Consider the following 8,680-nt stretch of genomic DNA (forward strand, 5'->3'; position numbering starts at 1 on the left):
GCTTATTGAGTGTTTTCTTTTCCCTCCAAAATGTAATTTTCCATTTTTCACTTTTGTAATTCTTTTATTTTACTAGGAGTAGTATAAATACCCCCAAGGAGTACTGAAGAAGGGGTTAAGCAGTCAGTTTTAGATCCACTTTTACACTTCACTTTTGAGTACCTTTTGAGCTATGAGTAGCTAACTTCCCCCTCATTGAAAGAGAGAGCTCTGTTGTACTTGATGGATGAATGATAGTGAAATCCTTCTTCTCTTCATCTTCTCTTTGATTTGCTAGAAGAAATTTCGTTCTTAATGCTTAGTGTTCAATTATCTTGGGAAAAAGATTGAATGCAATTGGGTTTCATGGGAACTTTGGGAAAGGAAATATGAAACCATGCTTGAAATCCCTTCTCACACTAGAGTAGAATCTGGGTTTTGGTGTTTGGATATGTGACATATTATCCTCCCTCTACTTGGACCTATGATGGTGTGTGATATAATCAGGGACCAAGCATATCTCTCTTCATGAGCAATTAGACCAAGGAATTGGCTATTGATCAAGATCTGAGAGATTGAGTCACCAAGGGATTGGGACTCAATCAATCATGATTGCCAAGGGGTCAATGAGTTGCATGATTAAAGAGGATATAAGCTAGACTTGATCCAAAGAGACAACATCTCCCAATCTCAATGAATTTCCCCATTCTTATCTATCCATTTCTTTATAGCTTAATTTTACATTCAGCAATTTCCCATTTCCATTTACATTCAAGTCATTTATGATTCTGCACTTTACTTTCTGCCATTTATATTTCTGCACTTTATTGCTTTTCTTTATATTCTAGTCATTTACATTTATGTCATTTACAATTCTGCACTCTACAATCCTATTGATCCGCTTGACTAATTCATCAATCGATTAAAACTGCTCAAATTTGCCAATCTCTGTGGATACAATCCCATTCCACTGTGTGTTATTACTTGACGATAATTTTGGTGTGCTTTCTAAAAGGACTAATTCACCAATTTTGAATGGGGTGTGAATTCCAGTCATCAGAGGGATTCACCTTCCTTCTGTCTGAAGGTCTGGACCTCCACTCTTAGCTTACTCAATTTTTGAGGTGGAAAGAATTTGGCCAGAAAAGCACTGACCAGTTTTTCCCAAGAGTTCAGGCTTTCCTTAGGTTGTGAATCCAACCATATCCTAGCTCTGTCTCTTACAGCAAAAGGGAAGAGCATAAGTCTGTAGACCTTAGGGTCAACCCCATTGGTCTTGACAGTGTCACAGATTTTCAAGAATTCAGCTAAGAACTGATGAGGATCTTCCAATGAAAGTCATAAACTTGCAATTCTGTTGCATTAGAGAAACTAATTGAGGCTTCAGCTCAAAGTTGTTCGCTCCAATGGTAGGGATAGAGATGCTTCTCCCATAGAAGTCAGGAGTAGGTGCAGTAAAGTCACCAAGCACCTTCCTTACATTGTTGGCATTGTTGTTGTTTTTCACTGCCGTGGCTTCTTCTTGTTTGAAAATTTCTGTTAGGTCCTCTCTAGAGAGTTGAGCTTTAGCTTCTCTTAGCTTTCTCTTCAAGGTCCTTTCAGATTCAGGATCAGCTTCAACAAGAATGCCTTTGTCCTTGCTCCTGCTCATATGAAAGAGAGGAGAAAAAAGTATGGAATCATCTATGTCACATTATAGAGATTCCTTGAGATGTCAGAGGAAAAGAAGAATAGAAGGAGGAGGTAGAAAGGAGAGAATTCAAACTTATAGAGAGAGGGAGTCCGAATTGCACATTGAGGAAGAGTGCTAGTCCCTTAAATAGAAGAAAGTTAGAAGGGGGAAAAGAATTTTTGAAATTAAATTTTGAAAGATTTTGAAATAATTAAAAGAAATTTCGAAAAGAATTGATTGATGATTTTCGAAAATTAAAATTGAGAAAGTAGTTAAGTGATTTTGAAAAAGATTTTGAAATCAGAAATAAAAAAAAGATATGATTGAAAATTATTTTGAAAATGATGTGATTGAGAAGATATGATTGAAAATCAATTTAAAAGAAATTTTTAAAATTAAAGTTGATTACTTGACTAACAAGAAATTAAAAGACATGATTCTAGAATTTAAAATTTGATCCTTTCTTAATAGGCAAGTAACAACATGAAAGTTTTGAATTAAATCATTAATTGTAGCAAGGATTTTCGAAAATACTAAAAAAATGGAAAGGATTTGATTTTGAAAAGATATGATTGAAAAGATATGATCTGAAAAAGATTTGATTTTGAAAAATTATGAAAATTTGAAACAGATTTGAATTGAAAACAAAATCTTCCCTCTTGTGCCATCCTGGCGTTAAACGCCCAGAATGGTATCCATTCTGGCGTTTAACGCCAAAAATACTACCCTTTTGGACATTTAACGCCCGACCAGGTACCCTGGCTGGCGTTTAAACGCCAGTTTTCCTTCCTCACTGGGCGTTTAGACGCCCAGCTTTTTCTGTGTAATTCCTCTGCTGCATGTTCTGAATCCTCATTTCTCTGTATTATTGACTTGAAAATACATAATTTTGAAAATTTTTGAATTTTGAATGATGAGAAACAATAAAATGAAACCAATCATGGAAATCAAGATCAAAACAAATAATGCATGCAAGACACCAAACTTATAAATTTTCATATTAGAGACACTAACAAATTGAGAATGCATATGAAAAATAACAAAACACACAAGACAAGAGAATTTAAAGATCAGAGCAAGGAAATCATCAAGAACAACTTGAAGATTAATGAAGAACATAATGCATATATTCGAAAAATGTAAGAAGATTAAAGACATGCAATTGACACCAAACTTAAAATTGACACTGGACTCAAACAAGAAACACAAAATATTTTTAGTTTTTAAAATTTTTTTGTAAATTTTTGAAAATTATTTGAAAAAGAAAATAAAGAAATTCAAAAATTTTTAATACTAATTCCAGGAATCATGCAATGTTAGTCTAAAGCTTCAGTCTAAAAAGATTAGACATGGCTAGCCAAGCTTCAGCAGGACATTACATACAACAGCCAAATTGATGAGAATCAATCAGCTTTTTTGATGATAAAAACATCATATGAAACTTTAGAATTCATTCTTAAAAATTCTGAAGAATAAAAATAAAATAAAGTTACCTAATATAAGCAACAAGATAAACCGTCAGTTGTCCAAACTTGAACAATCCCCGGCAACGGTGCCAAAAACTTAGTGCACGAAATTGTGATCATCAATGGCGCCAACAACTTGGTACGCTCAATTGTAATCTCAACTCTTTATCACAACTCCGCACAACTAACCAGCAAGTGCACTGGGTCGTCCAAGTAATAAACCTTACGTGAGTAAGGGTCGATCCCACGGAGATTGTTGGCTTAAAGCAAGCTATGGTCATCTTTTAAATCTCAGTCAGGCAGATTCAAATGGTTATGGAGAATTGATAATTAAAAGATGAATAAAATATAAAATAAGATAGAGATACTTATGTAATTCATTGGTGAGAATTTCAGATAAGCGTATGAAGATGCTTTGTTCCTCCTGAACTTCTGTTTTCCTATTGTCCTCATCCAATCATTCATAATCCTTTCCATGGCAAGCTGTATGTTGGGTTTCACCGTTGTTAATGGCTACCTCCCATCCTCTCAGTGAAAATGGTCCAAATGCGCTGTCACCGCACGACTAATCATCTGTCGGTTCTCGATCTTGTTGGAATAGGATCTATTGATCATTTTGCGTCTGTCACTACGCCCAACACTCGCGAGATTGAAGCTCGTCAAAGTCATCCCTTCCCAGATCCTACTCGGAATACCACAGACAAGGTTTAGACTTTCCGGATCTCAAGAATGGCCGCCAATAATTCTAGCCTATACCACGAAGGTTTTAATCTTAGATTAGAAACCCAAGAGATACACATTCAAGCTTGTTTGCATGTAGAACAGAAGTGGTTGTCAGGCACGCGTTCATAGGTGAGAATAGTGATGAGTGTCAAATAATCATCACGTTCATCATGTTCTTGTGTGTGAATGAATATCTTGTAGAAGAAATAGGCTTGAGTTGAATAGAAAAACAATAGTACTTTGCATTAATTCATGAAGAACAGCAGAGCTCCACACCTTAATCTATGGTGTGTAGAAACTCTACCAATGAAAATACATAAATAAAAGAAGGTATAGGCATGGCCGAATGGCCAGCCTCCCAAAGAGGGTTCAATCATCAAAGCATGATTAAAAGATTGATTGAAAGATGAAAATACAATAGCAAAATGTCCTATTTATAGAAAACTAGTAACCTAGGGTTTACAGAAATAAGTAAATGATGCAGAAATTCACTTCCGAGCCCACTTGGTGTGTGCTTGGGTGCCAGTTTGGGCGTTTAACTCCAGCTTTTATGCCAGTTCTAGCGTTTTGAAGCCAAAATTTTTATGCTGAATTGGAACGCCGGTTTGGGCCATCAAATCTCGGGAAAAGTATAGACTATTATATATTGTTGGAAAGCCCAGGATGTCTACTTTCCAACGCAATTGAGAGCGCGCCGATTGGGCCTCTGTATCTTCAGAAAATCCACTTCTAGTGCAGGGAGGTCAGAATCCAACAGCATCTGTAGTCCTTTTTCAGCCTCTGAATCAGATTTTTGCTCAGGTCCCTCAATTTCAGCCAGAAAATACCTGAAATCATAGAAAAACACACAAACGCATAGTAAATTCTAGAAATGTGATTTTTATTTAAAAACTAATAAAAATATAATAAAAACTAACTAAAATATACTAAAAACTACCTAAAAATAATGCTAAAAAGCGTATAAATTATCCGCTCATCCCTAGCACTCATAAATTGTCCTTCACGGCAGATCTCGCTTTGCTTGTTTGGTGTATTCTCACGGAGAGACCGGTGAACATTCCACCTCTTGTCAAGCAAGTGATGGGACAAGTCCACGCCCAGGGCAATTTGCCATTTCCAGCATTGGTATCCGATTTAGTTGCTGCTGCGGATGTTCCTTGGGAAGACATGGATACGAAGGCTATAATTTTGGCTAAGGGCAATGTGGTCCCAAGCAGAAAATACTTACATCTTCCCATGAACAACCCAAGCCTTAACATAGCCCTTCCATATACTATTCCTTCCACCTCATCGTCACCACCACGGCAAAGATCCACACATCAAAGGATAGAAGATCTACACCAGAAGATTGATAGATATGAGCGGCACAACCAACGCCAATACACTTACATCAAGAAGCTTCTGCGTTGTGTTACCCCTAGCATGGAGGAACCCGAAATATTCACATCCACCTCAAACCCAAGTGATAGGAGCTCTCATGAAAGGGATAGTGAAGGTTCTGGTCCTGACCGTCCTTTGCGCATTGTTGGTAGCACGGAGGACCGTGCTAAATTCTAAGTGTGGGGAGGTCGTTCGACCGATCTCCATGGGTAATAATCTCTTCCTTTCAACACCCATGGATTTATCTTTGGCTTAGTAGTTAGTACATTGCATGTGTAGTTAGTCTTGCTTGTAAATACTCCTTGCATGATAGTTAGTCTCTATAGAGTTACTTAGTCAAAATAATAACTTCTTCCCCAAGAAAGTGTGTTTTGGGGTACCCTACCAATTTTGAAAATTTTTTTTGCGGAAAACTTGCTTCAAGAATGTATTTTGGAACATAGTGATTGAGCTAAGAACACAAGCATGTATGTTTTGAGCCTATTGTGTGATTATATCTTCTAACCATTAATTCCCATTCTTGTGTGCATTGTTCTCTCTCTATGATTGTAATCCTTGCTTTGTCTGATTCTATATGTCCATTACTTTATGTATGAATGCATTTACATGATTGAGGCCATCATTTCAATAGTCACTTTTTCCAAATGGCCTTAACCCTTTTATATACCATTGCTAACCAGTTTTGAGCCTATGATAAACCCTCATTGTTATTAAATAGAGCACATCAACAACCCCAAGCAAAAAACAATGAATGTCCCTAGATTTGGATCCTTGATTAGCTTAGGTAAGTTAGGGTGTGTGTCATTCAATTGGGAGGGTGTACTTGGAAACTTGGGTAGATGTAAAGGTATGCATTTGTAATTAAATTTGAAAATTTTGGGAAGTGGGAACATACTCATGTATTGAATGATTGAGCCATATGCATTGGAACTTTTGTACATGAAACCCCAAGAAAAAGGGGACCAAAAAGAAAAAAAAATTTATGTGTATATAGGAGAATGTAAGAAAAAGAAATAGAAAAAATATATATATAGAAGAAACAAAAATAGAAAAAGAGAAAGCAATGAAAGGGGACAAAAATTCCCCAAGACAAAGTAATAATAACAATGCATATAGGATGTGAATTGGGAAGATTGCATGAGTATGCAAAAAGTGAAACGTATGGGTAACTAGGTATTGTATTATAGTTGTATAGGTTGTTCTATGTGTCTAGTGGGATCCTAAGTAAACCAAGGATTCAAATTTTAAGCTCACTTGACCATATACATCCATACCTTCACCCTAGCCCCATTACCACCCATGAATAAGACCTCATGATACTTGTAAGCATGCATTAAGTAATTGTTGATTGTTAGATGAAAGACAAATCTTGGAAAGCATGATTAGGAGAGGATTGAGTGACGAATCCTATATACTCGAGCGAATAGAGCGGATAAACTTCCAGTGAGGGTTCGATGCTCAACTCCTTGTTCCCGGCTTTCACAAGCGTTCATCTAGCAAGTTATATGCACTTCATGTAATGTTCAATTTGGTAGGATTCATGAACTACATAGCATTTTCACCCCGTATGCTCACATGTGTTCTTGGAGGATAGATTTACCCTTGACCAAGTAGATAGATGATTTTACCTTAGTTGCATGCATTCATTTAGGAAATTTGCATTTCATAAACCCTTTCTTACGATGATCTTTGGTCTTTTTATTTTAAGCATGAGGACATGCTTGGTTTAAGTGTGGGGAGATTTGATAAACCCCAATTTTCTGGTTTATATTATGTAGAATTCGGGGGTTTTGTCAATATTTTTCACACTTATTCACAAGAATTGCATGGTTTTGTGTTCCTTTCCTAATATTGATCCATGATGAAAAACATGCTTATTTTGCCTTAGAATTGCTATATTTTGATCCTCTTTTATTGTCATTCGATGCTGTGATATATTTGTTAAGTGATTTCAGAAATTATAGGGTAAGGATGGCCTAGAAGAGAGAAAGAAAGCATGCACAAAAGGAAGGAACATGAAGACTTGGATTTTGGGAACTTCAGAATGGGCACGCACACGCACCTCGCACGCATGCGTGGATGAGGATAGCTGGAAGCGGCGCGCAAGGATGGACGCATCTGCGTGGATCAGAGAAATCCCACCGACGTGCACGCGTACCTACTGCGCACGCGTGGATCACAAAAGCAATCGGCGCGCACTCACGTATGGCGCGCACGCGTGGAAGGCTGCACGTGACCTCATTAAAGGAAATCGTGCCTGGCGATTTCTGAGGCTCATCAGGCTCAAATTCAAGCTGGTTCTGCATGGAAAAGACCCAAGGATGCTATGGGAAAAGGGGGGGATCAATCATTTTACACTTAGACACAATTTTTAGCTTTTTTTGGTTCTTTGTTCTTCTAGAGAGAGAAATCCTTGTTCATCTCTAGATCTAACTTTAGTTTGATCTTCCCTTGTTGAATTCTGAATTGGATCTTGTTAATTACTAGTTTTAATTGCTTAATTTGGATTCTCTAGTATAATTGTGTTTAGATCTTCTGTTAGTTTTATGTTCCCTTGTTGTTTGTCATTTTATATTCATTTCATGAATCTTTTGGATCTTGATTTGTTATGGTTGCATTGATGATTTCCATAATTAATTGTGTTGTTTGAGTGATTGTATGTTGATAATTGTTAGTGGGTACTTGTTAGTTTTAATTTAATTGCAATTTAAAATATCTTTTATTAATGCTTACCATGTGTTTGATGAAATGTTTTCTTTGATTATGGATTAGTTTTCTTTACTCTTGGCATGAACTAAGGGAATTGACTGACCTTGAGTCATTGGGTCTCATTGAATTGGTGATTTGAGAACCCTAGGTGATCAATTTGATACCCATTGACACTACCCCACTACTAATCTAATTAGTAGATAGGTTGGGACTTATGGGTTGATGTGATCAAACTTATTTAACGTACTTCAAGCCTAAGAGTAGACAATATGTATTTAAGGCTTTTGAGAAGTAGACTTAGTGGGTTGGTACCTCATTATTGTCAATGTTTGATGGAGACAAGGATTGCGATCTCAATTCCCATGCTTAGCCAAGAGTTGCTTTTATCATTCATATTTGAAAACCCAAAAATCTTGATTGCTTTATCTTAGTCATAGTTACTTGTTTAGTTTAGGATAGAATTACATTGGATGTTATTTTATGAGTTTGGAATTATTTACATATTGCTTTAATCAATTGAATTAGTTTCTTGCATTCCAAGATTACTTGCTTGTTAAGATTTCCAGTTTAATTTCTTGCTCATGACTTGCAACCCCGGATTTCTAACAAATGTTGAAGCACACGTTTGCCCATTCCTTGTGAGACGACCCGAGGTTTGAATACTTTGGTTACTTTTATTGGGGTTGAACTTGTGACAACCAATTCCTTTCTAAATTTGATACTCGAGGATTGTTGTTGGGTAGAGCTATAC

This window comes from Arachis ipaensis, chromosome B9 (genome assembly GCF_059453495.1).
Source record: "Arachis ipaensis isolate K30076 ecotype BB chromosome B9, ASM5945349v1, whole genome shotgun sequence".
NCBI classification, from domain to species: Eukaryota; Viridiplantae; Streptophyta; class Magnoliopsida; order Fabales; family Fabaceae; genus Arachis; species Arachis ipaensis.